Below are 12,964 nucleotides of genomic sequence, written 5' to 3'. Positions count from 1 at the left end.
TCTTGTGTCTTGCATGTTCTGATGAGGAGCTCATTCAGACACATTCATTACACTTCTATACTACGAAATGGTCTGTGATTCTCTTGCGTAAATGATAGCAGTTAGTTACAGCAAATGGCCATTTCATATTAAGTCTAACACCACTTAAAAGCTCTTGGCAATTCTTAGGCCCTAAGTACTAGCCCCAATAGCTCATTTCTTTCTAAGTCAAGTGCATAACTTGCAATTGGAGTGTTATCTCATATATGGTTATGATTAATAATACATTACCCTTTCATGATCAAGAATACTAATATAGTGTTCATTCTAGCACCCGCTATCTTTGAAAACTCATGCAGTTCCTGTTCCCTGCCTGGGGTGTCGCGGTCTGCTGTGGTGTTTCTAGCACAGGTCTGGTTTGCATATCAGTGCCGATATACAGACCACACTGTGCTAGAAGCATTACCGCAGACAGCGGTTGCCAACGGTGCAAGCAATTGAATCTAGGCCTATAGGTGCATATATATGGTAGAATCAATGGCTTTCGATTTTGAAAAAAAAGTTAGTGAAAATATCAGCGTTTCCCCTGCTTTATATACCGGTGCGCAGCCCGTGAGATAGGTATCTCATGGAAAAATGGAGCAGGCAAGGCAATTTCAACTACGTCACTTGTAATGTATTAGTCAAAATCGGCTGTAGCGAAAATCGCACCGTGTACAGTGTGCCCCTTCTGAGATCAAAATATTTTATGTAGTTAAAGTTTTATTAAATGATAAAATAACTTTGTGATAGCATTTGGGGAGGAAAAGCCTGTAAATTCCAGGAATGTACAATTAAAAGATTAAATTTTGGTGTTTGACTAGTATGTGGGTAAAGAAACATGTTGTAGATGAGCAAATTGATGTGTGAAAGAAGAAATGGCACTTAAAAGAGAAAAAAAAAAAAGGGCAAAGAGTAAGGCAAAATTATAATTTTAACCCAAAAGAACCATCTGCCTGGGAACCTAGGCAACATCATGATGCATCTAATAATTACTGCAATGACCTAAAAACATCCTCCACAGAAACATTTTAATTGATCCACTGTGTGAATTAAATACAGTCCAAATGTGCATCAATTTTACAGACAGTGAAACATTACTTTTCCTTCAGGCAATATGGTTGTTACCCCCTAAAAGGTTACCCATCTCTCTCGCATCAAAACTGGTCAGGGCCAGATTAGTGACATTGACTTAGATCTCTAGGTTAAATAAATTGGTGCGTTAAAGGAGAAAACAATTCAATGTATGTGCAAATAGCTTTTAGACCAGTTTATGGTTGTAGATTATAGTATAATAATATGCATGCATTAACACACATATAATAAAACTAAGGGCTGTGTCTGAAGTTTTGTTTTGAAAATAATTCTAGGGAATGTTCAGGAACTACGGATACGGGAAAAAAAAGTGGAATTTTTGTCTGCTCCGGTATCACACAAAAACTACTGGATGAATTTGGAGGTGTGTTTTATCTTAATGTTACAGCAGGGAGAGGAGAAATAAAGGTAAGACCGGACTCTACAGTTGGCGCATGTTCGTTCTATTAAGCACTAACAGACATGCACGTGGGCAAAGCTTCAGGCAAAAGCCAGTTAATAGAATAAAACGCTATCATTGTGTAGAATACTAGAAGAAAAAATAAACCCCACAGAACATCTTTGCCGTTGTGTTTTCAGCTATTGATGATACCAGTACAAAGTATTAAAGCATCACCATCCCGGATGGATGTCAATACAATGCAAATGGATGATATAGCTTAAGCAGAGATATATATTATGTTTTAAGTCCAGAGAAACATTCGTGAAAGGAAGATAGGTAACAGACACAATTACATGCACTAAAACTGAAGGGTGGCATTTTCAGTGGAAACAAAGAAAAATTACTTCACAGAAAGGGTAGTAGACTGGCCTCCTGTCAGAGGTGGTAGAGGCCGAGACAGTAGAGCAATTTAAATACATTTGGGAAAGGAATATGAATATCTTTACCAAGAACTAGGATCAAATGGGTTTAATGTTACGAACACGTAAAAAAAAAAAAAAAAAAAAAAAAAAGAGAGAGAGAGAAGGAGGGCAACTGTTTTTTTTCGAATGTCAAATTCTATGTAAGAGTTCCCAAAATTATATTTAAAAGACATCAATGGTTATGGTTCCCCCCTAACTAGTGTAAACAAAAAAAAATTGCATTTCACAGATTTTGCTTGTTAACAAGCAAACGCTACATACAGTATAAGAGCCCTATCCAGTATAAGAGCCCTATCTCCCGATGAACTATCTCATATTTAAACACGCTTGAAAACTGAGTGACTTTCATTCATTGCCAGACATATCAAAGTATACTTTCTTCTTAGTCCAACACTATGAAACAATAATGTATATAAAAATTAAAATTGATGTGTTCCAATTTCAGAAGGAAACTTTAGCCATACTGCTAAACTGGCAGAACACATTGCTCAGTGACATACAGTACTGTAGACTGATCAATGCAAATCAAATGCACATATTGACATACAGGGCAGCACAACAGGATAAATCATTGAAACTTAATGTGTGTCCTTATGTTTAACCCTTTTTTTGTTTCCAAATAAACCAGCAACATGAGCAAGACTTTATTTCACTTGGAAAAACAAACCACACTATAAACACACAGAAAAACAGGTCTAGCAATCCAAATGTGGAATCCTAACACCCTGCAAAGATTAACAGAACCATAAAATGGTTTTCAGCAGAGAGAAAGCTGCAGACAATGCAATATGAACTCCCCTTGCGTTTTTCTTTCCCCTTTTGTGAAGGTAGAACAGTAACCCAATACACAAATGAATCACATCTCACTGCCAAGAATTTTTTTCACATAATGTTCTAATGCATGCATTTTCAACATGCTCTTTGACGGAGGCAGTAAGATTAAGAAATTACCAACTGAAATAGATTCTAGTGCTCTACAGATAGAACTAAATGCAGCACTACTTTTTGGCATGCTATGCTTGATAGACTATTAACATTTAGTAATTTATTACCACCCCAAAAGTCTGCAGCACAAAAAACTTGTTGTCCACCCAGAACAGGTTGGCAGAGATCCTGTAGAACAAAGGGAACTCTACAATACCACAAACTGTCATCAAGGCATATATTCTGCTCATTTATAACTTTAGTGTACTAATGTGTTATAAAATAAGTTGAATCCTGGTGTTTTATTACATATAAACAAATATAAAACAAATTTTTGTTTCTTTGTTTTTAAGAAAAATTCCATACCTCAGCCAACATAAAGAAGGGATATGGTCATTGGGTCACCAGTAAGTTGTTAGACAGTCATTAGGTCGACATGAGTCTAGATCGACATGGGGTTTTTCACAATCATTCGAGCCGACAGGCGGTATTTTATGCCCTACCGTCCACTAAGGCGTGGTGGGTGAATTAGTTAGTATGCCAAGTGTAGCGAGGCACCGAGCCCGAAGCAGGGCGAGTGCAGGTAGCTATGCGAGGGGACGCGGTGCACTTTAACCTGTGTCCATGTCGACATTCGGGTAAAAAAATACCTGTGAAAAACCCCATGTCGACCTTTTGACTGTCGACCTAATGACCCTGTCGACCTAGACTCATGTCGACTTCCTGCATGCCGACCTAAACACATGTCTAACAACTTGCTGGTGACCAACTGATCCACACCCATAAAACTATTCTATAAACAAAGAGTAACTTACAAGATCTACAACCACACCTCTGTGCAAACGTAAACGTATAGTAATTGAGGAAGCCTAATACCCCTTTCACATCGCACTTTTAAAACGGTATATTGCCGTTTTTTTCCCCATTTTAAAACGTTTAAGGCTGCAATGTGAAAGTGCCAAAGTTGATTTACCGGTTAAAGTTAACTGGTATTTCAACACGGTTAAAAAGCAGAGTCCTACACGTTTTAAAGCCGTTTTTTCGGCAGTGTGAATGGCTCTATTTCAATGGCTTGAAACGTTTCCCTTGGGGGTTAAACGGGTTGAATGTTTGAATGGTATTAAATGATTTTTAAAAGGGATTTCACCTGCAATGTGAAAAATCTCAAGGCTCAGACCCGTTTTAAAGTCCCATTTAAGAATACTGTGTCATTACCCATTTCTGCAATGTGAAAGCAGTATAATACTGCTTTCACATTGCAGAAATGGGTAATGACACGGTATTCTTAAATGGGACTTTAAAACGGGTCAGAGCCTTGAGGTGAAAACCGTTTTAAAAATCATTTAATACCATTCAAACATTCAACCCGTTTAACCCCCAAGGGACACGTTTCAAGCCATTGAAATAGATCCATTCACACTGCCTAAAAAACGGCTTTAAAACGTGTGGGACTCTGCTTTTTAACCGTGTTGAAATACCGGTTAACTTTAACCGGTAAATCAACTCTGGCACTTTCCCACTGCAGCCTTAAACGTTTTAAAATGGAAAAAAAACGGCAATATACCGTTTTAAAAGTGCGATGTGAAAGGGGTATTAATGCATATCAATAGATCCTTATTAAACTGTATAACAGTGACTTGTCATTCAAGGGGGTTAAACACCGTCCTGCGGTGTTTGTAACATTTTCTTTGTGTCACATTATATAAGTAAATATGATTATTTTGTTTATGTAAACACACAATTTAAATGTGTTACATAAACCAAGTGTTCTTAGGATGTATACAAGGAGTAATCTTTGCTTATTTTCGAAGCAATCTGTTTAGATCTGATATTAGGTACACATTGCCCCATAGTGATGGCGATGCATGGTAACGTAGTCACCATCGCCCACTCAGATATTTAGCACATGCAGTCAAGAACTAGATAGATGGGCAGCACAGACTGTAATGGTTAGCATTACTGCCTCACAGCGCTGAGGACATGGGTTTGATCTACACCATGGCCCTAACTGTTTGGAGCTTGTATATTCTTCCACGCCTGCGTGGGTTTCCTCCCACATTCCAAAAATATACTGTTAGGTTAATTGGCTCGCAACAAAATTACCAGAATGCAACAAAATTACCTTAGAATGATGTGTGTGCATGCATATGAGGTAGGGAATATAGATTGTAATATTCTCTGTAAAGCGCTGCGGAATGTGTGTGCTTTATAAATAACTTAAATAAAAAATAATATCAACTGCTCTTGCATAAAAAAAGACTGAGTTAGCACAGATCGTCCATACGTACATCGCTACATGTGTACGGGCGGTCTAGCCACCGGGGAAATCACCTGCCCCACATCGCTTAGCAGAATAGCCCCATATGCATGGGGCTTTATGCAAATGAGGAGACAGATGCATTGTGACACTTTAAAGAAGTAAAAGCATACAGTGTCTACAGACCAGTTACTGAACAGAATGTAGGGCTAGATGTATTAAGTTTCGGAGAGAACTAAAGTGACAACCAATCAACATCGGTCATTTAGAAAAGCAATTTCACACAGCATATAAAATGGCAGCTGGACACTGATTGGTTGGTAATTTAACGTTCTCAAACTTGCACTGCAGCTTTTTAGAATGTGACCATTGGTGATACACAGTGCTCCTGCAGGTGACCTGGAAAACATGACCTGTGTGGGTTCCCGAGGGTCGAGCTTATGAACCACTACAATAGATGATATTAGATACATATTGGGTGCCTAGCTATTATATTAGCCCTCCTGAAGGGTACTGCTAGTGGCTTCCCCTGTTGACTGTGCAGCAGAACCAATAGAGGATGTTGCTAGCAGTGTTTTATGGGTGTGGTATGGCGGTCCAACAATTAGGATTCCGACGGTCAGTATCCCGACATAGGAATCCAGGCTGCCAGTGTTCCGACAGGGGGGCGAGCGCAAAGAAGTCCCTTGCGGGCTTGGTGGCTCGCTTCGTCATGGACCCCTACAAGGGAGAATAGCCCTTGTCAGTCCGGATCCCGACTGTCAGGCATTTAAATAGTTGGGATTCCGATGTTGGAGTACCGACTGTCGGGCAGTCATCCGGCACTTGTGCTTTCAGCATGTCACATGGCTCCCCCAGCTGGACTAGTTGGCAGCAATGGCAGGCTGGGTACACTTCTAGTGTGTTCCCATCTTATCTTGCTCCATTTAAGCACTTCCCAGGGTTTGATACATCTCTCTCTTAATCCCTGTAAATTCATCAAATCACCTTAGTCTCATGTAGAACCATAAGTGACCAATGTCACTGGCCCTTCACTTTTATAAACCTCAAATGTAGTCACGAATGCCTACTTCAGCCACGCCATTTCAGATGTACAGTCCTTTTTTACATTAACTATATCCCTTATATTCAGCTTTATTTGGAAGATTGTGAGACCAAGTGCACCAAGACCATCACCTACATCACCTCTATTAATTTTACTGTTGACAGTAGACCTGAGACATTTTTTAATGTATTTTTATATATTCTATTTTTTTTCTTCACAATGCACTGGCATCTAGGACTTGTTGTACATACATTCTACTAGCCAGTATCTTCCTTACACAAATATACAAGTAAAAATTTATTTTCCAAATCGGTTGAATAAAAAATCTGGTAACATATGGGAGCACATGACAAAAACACTCAGACATTTAACCAATGTGTCTAATTGAGAATTTCTGTCTGTTTTTCAGTGTTTGGGTGCAAATGGTCACTTGTCAATTGCACCCATAGGATACCAAGAGTTTTTGTTTTAACCAAACAGATTAAACAATACATTTTTAGGTGCACTGGCAGCTTTACATTTACCCAAATGCCCCCACGTACAGAACACTAACATACAGCCAAGTGCAGACCACTGTACTGTACCATACAGCCAAATGCCCCCACGCGCAGACCACTGTACTGTACCATACAGCCAAATGCCCCCACGCGCAGACCACTGTACCATACAGCCAAATGCCCCCACACGCAGACCACTGTACTGTACCATATAGCCAAATGCCCCCACGCGCAGACTACTGTACCGTACCATATAGCCAAATGCCCCCACGCGCAGACTACTGTACCATACAGCCAAATGCCCCCGCTCAAAGACCACTGTGCCATATAGCCAAATGCCCCCCCACGTGCAGCCCACTACCATACAGACAAATGCCCTCACGCGTAGACCACTCTACCATAGATCCATATGCCCCCATGCGCAGACCACTCTATCATACAGCCAAATGCCCCCACACGTAGACCACTAGACACACCAGTACAGCCAGTTCCCACATTATATACATTTATGCAGCCTGTAGGCAAGTGCCCCACGCTACGGAGCCCTGGTGCCCCTAACACAAGTCCAGCCCTCCTGCCCCAGGTAATGACACCACCGGGAACATGTTGCCCCATCACCCTATGACCCTAGCGATGCCCTCACACTCCCCCAGCCGCCAGCCTGACGCCCCCTCCCCCCGCACCTCCATGTGGCAGAACGCGTATCCTACCTGCAGACTCCGGAGCCTCCCCTCGGGCAGTGCAGGAGCAGACAGCCCGGGATCTTGGACAGCAAATCCTCGGTAGCCAGGAAGTTGTTCCCGAGATCCCCTCCCCCCGCCGGTAGTATCTCCTCGGGTTCTCCGCCCCTGGCACCCCCCTCTTCCCGCTCCGGTGGCGGCGCTGCTGTCCGGGGACCGATTCCGTTCGTGTCCAGCCTCCGTCGCCAGCCCGACAGCAGCAGCAGCTCTCCCAGCAGCAGCAGCGCGGCAACAATAACAGCAACGGCCCCCTCCTTCCCGAGATACCGCCCCCTGCTGCCCGGACCGCCCCGGGACCCAGTAAGCAGACAGCTCGGGGAGAGCTACAGGCGCGGGTGAGGAGGCATAGGGGCATGTATACATGTACCATGCACACCCACACACATATGTTCTCTAGCCCTCACACGCCACATAACGCACACCTCCCCGGAGGCATGTCCACGTGTACTGACATACAGGGCATGCACGCTCATATGGCACAGACATGCATGTGATCAGGGACATGCACACGCCTATGGAGACCTATGTACATACTGGAGTGCTACAGACAGAGCCCTGGGGACGGGGCAGTGCCAGTTAGCAGCGCCCTGGTACTACTAAGGGTAGAGCACTAATACATAACACGAGAGGAATGCCCGAGCAAGAGGAACTTTATACTGTATGCAGATTGCATAAAGTGCTGTATAGTATTTGCAGAGTTTAAAGTGGGGGGATGGGTAAAAACCTGACCCGGAACGCCAGAATGTACAGGCTCCAGTCATTAAACTGTTCCATTCTGGAGTCTGTAGTGTACACTCCTCCTTCCCCATCTCCCTGGTGACAGCTGTCACAGGCGCCCCTCTGGACGGGAGACTACAAGCCCCTGTTTGGAGCCTGTTCAGTGCAGCTTTCCGGCGTTTGGATCAGTTCCTTATAGTGGTCCTGGAGAGGTGGAACTCAATTCCTCTGCCACCAGCCACCATCACTATTAGGCAGAGCCTGGGCCAGTGCAAGTGTATTCTGCCACTCTTCAAACTAAACATTTGTTCACATTACGCTACACAGTAGCACAATCATATTCACATTATACCAAATGTAGTGCCCCTGATTCATATTACAACACATAGAAGTGCCTCTTACTCATATTAAGACATACAGTAGTGCCCGTTATTCATGTTACAGTATTGCTCCTTATACATGTAATGCCCACAGTAGTAGTGCCCTTATTACACATAAGGCAGTGGTTCCCAAACTTTTTTGCATCATGGCACACTAGATTATCAGAATATTTGTCAAGGCACCCCTAGGATAGAACAACAGAAAAAGAAGTTGAGAGTCTATCTGCGCACACAATAATGATCTGTCTTCTGCTTAATCAGTAGTGCTGGGGCGTCATTCCAAGCACCCAAATTAAAGTACAATAGGCAGAAAGGAGGTAGCACACTAATATAGCGCTGACAGCGTTCTTAAAGGAAGGGAGGTCGATTGCACCCAGGTGAGGATTAATAATGGAAATGTCACCAATAATATGTCCTCCCACTTGATTGCAAGATTTTCACATCCACTTTCTCCAGTTAGAAGTACACTTTTTCAGTCACCCCTCAGCAGCATAATGATTTTGATATGCAAGGAATCAGAGAAGGTACATAGTACATAACTTCAAAACAAACTGAGTTTTATTAAGATGTAAACTTACAATTTTTGCGTCTGACGAAGGATCAGTGGATCCGAAACGCGTGTGCTTGTTGCTGCAATCCTAAGGAACTTGCTGGGTAAATAGAGGCATAACAGATCCGGAACTGGGACCTCCACCACCTATACTCCAAGGACCTGGGGACTGAGCGACTCTCACCAACCATTACATGCTGTCATTTCTTTTAAAAATTGTAAGTTTACATCTGAATAAAACTCTGTTTGTTTTGAAGTTATGCACTATGTACCTTCTCTGATTCCTTGCATATCAAAATCATTATGCTGCTGAGGGGTGATTGAAAAAGTGTACTTCTAACTGGAGAAAGTGGATGTGAAAATCTTGCAATCAAGTGGGAGGACATATTATTGGTGACATTTCCATTATTAATCCTCACCTGGGTGCAATCGACCTCCCTTCCTTTGAGAACGCTGTCAGCGCTATATTGGTGTGCTACCTCCTTTCTGCCTAAGGCACCCATAGGTGCAAAGTTTGCTACCGAGAATTCAGAAAACATTATTAAATGAAATAAGTTGTGCTTATATGTCATCCTTAGGTCCAGTTCTGTGGTGAGGGACAGAATTCACTTCTGTTTATCCACATATTTAAAAACTGGAAACCACAAGCACTGATTTTGCCTATTACATTGACCATAAATAATTTGAATTGGTTCTGGACAACCATAACGAGGCACCCCTGCAAGTGCTCCGAGGCACCCCAGGGAGCCTAGGCGCACAGTTTGGGAACCACTGACATAAGGGATGATTCTGATTGACTTGCTAAGCAGTGAAAATTCGCTGCTTAGCAAGCTATGTAACACCGGATGCCACCTGCAGTAATGCCCACCCTCCCACTGCCATTTACCCTTGCAACCATGCAAGGGGATGTGAGGGGTCACTGACCATCGAATGATTTACCCTGCTTTTGCAAATTTAAGTTAGTCTCAACTCGGGCGCCGAGACAAAGACAGGGCAGGTCATGTGACGTCAGCCGCCCATCCCCGTTTCCATGGGGATGATCGTTAAATGCTGGGCGTTCCCATGGCCCCGCACCTCCCCTGCCCCTCCCAGCTGCAAAGAGCCTGGCGTGGCAGTTCGCAGTCTAGGTTTGCGCATGCAGGTGTCGAATTCAGCCCCATAGTGCCCGTAGTAGTGTCCCTTATCCACATATCTGCCTCTTACTCCAGTAGCTCATCTCCCAGGTCCCTAAAGCAGCTCCATGCCTGGTGTACCTCCAGCTGCTTCCCCACCTCTCTGTGTCACTCCAGACCCCTCTCACCTTGTCTTCAGCATGCACAGAGCCTGTTCTTAGTGGCTCCTTACTTTAGTGGTGGTGGCATGACATCACATACTGTATGCCAAACTAGAAAAGGAAACCACTGGGACAGCATTACAGGTGGTGGAACTGAGTTTCACTCTGTCCCCCCACTTTAACCCCTGAGTATTTACTTCTTAAGCTGGGTACACACTATACCCCTTTCACAACGCACAAATAACCCAGTCGGACCCAGGTTAATGCTGAGTCTACCCAGCTTGTTGAGCGATGTGAAAGCACCACAGTCAATAATCCGGCTAGAATAACTCGGTATTTCCACCCAGGAAAAAAAAAATCTAACTCTCTGCACATGTTACAGCCACCTCACCTGCAGTGCACATGGTTTTGTCCATTTCAGAAGGAATTTGCCTTTGTGAGTGAACCAGAATAAGGGTCTTAACAATGCAGACCCGGGTTATTTCCTTGCTCTTCCTTCAGAGACCAATTAAGTACTTTAAAATAGCATCCTGATCTGTGTTCAAAATTCGGGTCTGACCCTGCTCTTGCTATCTGAAAGGGGTATGCCTGATAAGCTCCCGAACATATGGAATAGGGCATTCACACCGAACAATATATTTAATGATATTCAGTGATATCACCTGGCCCCCTCTCTGAACATGTAGTCATTGGTGATGTAGGCAAAATTGACTGCATGTCAACGGGGGGCTTGTGTCCTTAACGTGTGGGAGCACGCATCATTAATAATATAGGGGGTTATTTTCGTTGATTTGCAAAGCTGTGAATTCGCAGTCCACCAGACGCCACCCGGCAAATGCCGGTACGCGGGCTCCCCCTCGCACGCCGCGTACATTCGCAGGGGCTGCAAATAAATGTTTTACATAAACATCCATTCACAAGCTGTGGAGGAATACCCACATCCTTCGATGGTCGCTGACCATCGAATGATGTGGAAGGCCCACACACATACATCTAAGGTTACTCTCAGCTAACCTTAGATATGCGCGGCAGGAAATGGGCAAGCAGCGGACATCCAGTAATGTCAGCTGGCCAGTGCATACCCCACTGGCAATACTCATGGGAACGCCCAGCGTATTCATGGGATTGCCCATGAAACGCTAGGTGTTCCCATGGGTGAGACTAGCCACCGCCGCCCCATGCTGTCTTCTGTTTGCTGTGGCAGCACGCACCTGGTGTATGCACATGCACAGAAATGCAGCTGAGCATACGCCCAACATCAGTCCCCATGAGAAACGAACGGCCTGTGCGAACGTGCCAGAAATCTAAGGGCTGTTTCTGGACAGTGATTTGGAGGTAACTGGGTTGCTAAAAAATATGCACAGAGATATACTCTTGTGAGAGTCACAGTAGAGTCTCTGAAAGCAGATGCATACATGCTGAGCTAGCCATACTCCATACAACCATAGGGCGAGTGCAAGATATTTACTTGCATCTAAAGACACTGCAACTGGGCATCTCAGTCCTTGCACATCCAGATGCATGGCTGTGCATCAGGGAAGGGCATTCATATAAAATCATAGCTCAACCTGCAGCAAAGGCAGCTTTGACTGCGCCCAATGGGACAACTTGTGCTGCTGAGTGATTTAGTTAGCACAGATCACTCAGTACACATCGCTGGCTAGATTAGATCTGTGCTAAGTCATTATTCTTATATGCACATGCAGAAGCTGTGGATTCCCTCGAACTGCAAAGTTCGCCTTTTTGACGGACGCACTCGCCGTTTCCACCTCACTGGAAAAACCCAGCAGGGGGGTCAGTTGAATACTGACCCATGAGCTGTGACAGAGAGATATCGACACTGCTCGCCTTCACAGCTCACCAAAGGCATTCCCCCTTTACTGCATGAGCTTAATATCTGAGTGGGCGTTGATGACAAGCGGGACCAGACATTGCCATCACTATGGGGCATACACACAGGGCAATGTGTGCTTCATTTCTAAGTGAACTGTCTAGATGCCTGCTGGGATTCTGTGACATCCAGGAGCTGAGAGTGAGGTGGTGCCATTGCACTCAGTCTCAGCTCCTTACTCAGCGACACCAGCAGTATGTGGCAGCAGAATTGGTGTAATGCTGGACCACCATACCTCTACCCCCTGTGGTGCAAGCAGCAGAAGCATTCAGGTGCCTGGATTCCCGACCTAGTGCTTATCTATTTTTTTGTTGTTAAAATAAACATCTGTTATTATTATTAATACATATATCATATACTATGTTGTATAAACAATTCAGAGCACTGTGTCTGGCTGCTGTGCTGCAGGTGAGGTGACAGCCAAACACAGACAGCCAAACACAGTGTTGTTTTTGTATACTTTGCGGGTTATTCAAAGTTTCCTGTTATTTGAGATTTTCGGAAATAACAGGATTTGAGTAAATCAATCCCGAAGGTTTTTGCCAGGGAAACGGCCTGGATTTGCATCTGCAGATCCGGCTCTTTAAAAAAGGCGGATCTGATTTTGCAGAACGGCCACAAAAAATCTCAGATTAGCGGCTGTTTCCGCGGAAAAAGATATGGATTCTTGAATCTGTGTCTTTTCCCATTTTTGAAATGTTTCTAAAAATCGG

General features: G+C 43.8%; 1 protein-coding gene across 1 annotated transcript in view; it reads right to left on the bottom strand.

The window, feature by feature from the left end:
* Positions 1–7,548, bottom strand: part of NDST2 (N-deacetylase and N-sulfotransferase 2) — a 128,972-nt gene extending 121,424 nt beyond the window's left edge. The window contains exon 1 of the mRNA XM_083148568.1: positions 7,411–7,548. The gene's annotated coding sequence lies outside the window, so the exon portion shown is untranslated. The remainder of the gene's footprint in view (positions 1–7,410) is intronic.
* Positions 7,549–12,964: the final 5,416 nt, after the last annotated feature.

Source organism: Crinia signifera, chromosome 6, assembly GCF_055691185.1.
Source record: "Crinia signifera chromosome 6, ASM5569118v1, whole genome shotgun sequence".
Lineage (NCBI taxonomy): Eukaryota > Metazoa > Chordata > Amphibia > Anura > Myobatrachidae > Crinia > Crinia signifera.
This window is presented reverse-complemented; position numbering and strand designations above follow the sequence as displayed.